Here is a 2138-nt window from a genome sequence, read left to right on the forward strand (position 1 = left end):
GGGCTTGCCCGCCCGAGGAGCGAGACGCGGGAGGCGGCTCCTGGGCGGGGCTCGCGGCTACAGTGCCGAATAGTGAGGGCAAGGGGGGCAGTGCCCAGAGGGGCTCTGCAGGGAGGCTGAGCTCTCACCTTTATGCAGAGGGGTGAAAATTCAACCAAGCCCTCGTCCCCAGAATGTATAGAAAACCCTGGGATGGGGTGGCCAGGAGGGAACAACTGCAACAACTCTCTCATCCTTCATCGAAGAAATAGACTCTGAGAGATAATGGTGACTTAACTACCCTTTTTATAAGGTTCAATAACTGAGAGCAAGAATCAGAGTGGGAGTCCCTATCTTTGTGGGCACTGCCATTTACCCTCCACTCAGGTAGATGTAAACCTGCTTCTCATGTTTGTGCATTTATTGCATTAAGCCTTTTGCCCTTTTAACCTCGATTAAATCCTCACAACCTTACTATGGGGCTAGGTTCTATCACTTCCATTGTCTAGGCAAAGGAACTGCGGTTTTCAGTATTTGCTTTAAGTCATCAAACTATAAATGGTATTTGGATCCAAATCCATACATTTAAAATCCATACATTTTGGATTGTGACGCCTCAAATCTAAGCATGGTCTTAGCAGCTGAGGAGTAATCAGGTGTTTCAGGCTGACAAGTTTAGGACTCTACACAGAGGAGCAAACCAGTCTGCCTTTTTCGAGTTTTTGAAAACAGTGACATAGCATTGCCAAATGAAGATACATAAGGGTCTAATTTCTTTTGAAGACACAACCTGAGTGCGATGCAAAAGAAAATACAACTAGAAACTTAAAAGTCTTTTCCCTAATGACAAAGAACTCCTTCCTTAATTTTCCAGCTGAAACTTGTGAACTCATAACTGTGGGTTTTGCAGGACCAGAGTCATAGACATGCAACCTATGCTGTTACAAGGGGCCCTGTGCTTTCTTTAATGCTCTGATTTATAAAAACTGAAAATTAACAAGGGGCGGCATTTTTATTTTGCATCGGACCCTACCATGGTGTATCTGGTCCTGCATTCTTGTCAGAAAGCCTGTCCTTGGAAATGAACTTATGACTTGATCCCAGACAGCAGATGAAAGGTCCAGTTCTAAGTGTGTTCCTTTAGCATTTACTCTGCGAGTGCTCTAAATCCGCTAGTGACTCTAGCTTGTTTAGCCAGGCCATATTCACTAATTTAAATGGTCACAGCTTTTCTTCCTTAAAACACAATTCCTGGCTGCTTAATAGAGACAAAATTCTGACAGCCAAGTCTTACCAGTAGCAGGCAGAACACACAATGACAAGAGCAGCAGCATCAACATGTCTTTATTAAGCACATATTCTGTACTGGATACTGTGCTAGAAGCTGATACAGCCGGGGGCAAACAAATTAAATTTGTACTCTTGGGTCTCGAGTCAGCTGAGAGACGCAGAGATTGATCAACCCACACATGCACATAAAGTTTACATAAATTCCTACAAGGAAAAGTGTAGAATTCTAGCGAGTGTGTCCAGACAGAGGGATTTTCTCAGGAAGTAAAACTCCTGAGGACTTCCGGTAAGATGGCGGAGTGGTGAGCCGCGGAGAAAGAGCCTCTCCGAGATTTGTTGTCCTGACACTGAAATATAGCAGCGCGAGGAGGAGAAGGAGGAGGGAAGTGGGTCCCTGGACCCAGGAAGGATCTGAGGTGAGAATTGAAATCTACAGGGAGAGTGAAGAGAGAGTCTTTAAGGAGGAGGAAGAAGGTACCAAGCAGCACTCTCTCCCAAAGACCGACTCTCAGAGAGGAAAAGTGGGCTGGCAACCCCTAGGCCTCCAAGGAGAGCTGCACGAGTGGAATGGAGGAGTGGCCGCACCAAACTGCAGCAGCTGGTGAGTTATTGGCGTTCAGGAAGTAATTTTCCCAGGGTTTGCTGGAAATTTCAGACTTAGTGAACAGGAATACTATAGCTTACTATAAAATGTTCCTCATTAGAATTGATTTTCTTTAAACGAATTGAAGATGTTATCCAATATTTAAGTAACTGCTTAGCTGTAATTAGTGATCATACTAGTCAGTAATAATGAAAAAAAAATTGTGGTGCTAGGAACTGAAGCCAGGATACACACAGGCTAAATGCATATTCTACACCTCTAGGCC

Source organism: Fukomys damarensis, unplaced genomic scaffold (genome assembly GCF_012274545.1).
Source record: "Fukomys damarensis isolate Sample0158 unplaced genomic scaffold, DMR_v1.0_HiC HiC_scaffold_28, whole genome shotgun sequence".
In the NCBI taxonomy this organism is placed as follows: Eukaryota; Metazoa; Chordata; class Mammalia; order Rodentia; family Bathyergidae; genus Fukomys; species Fukomys damarensis.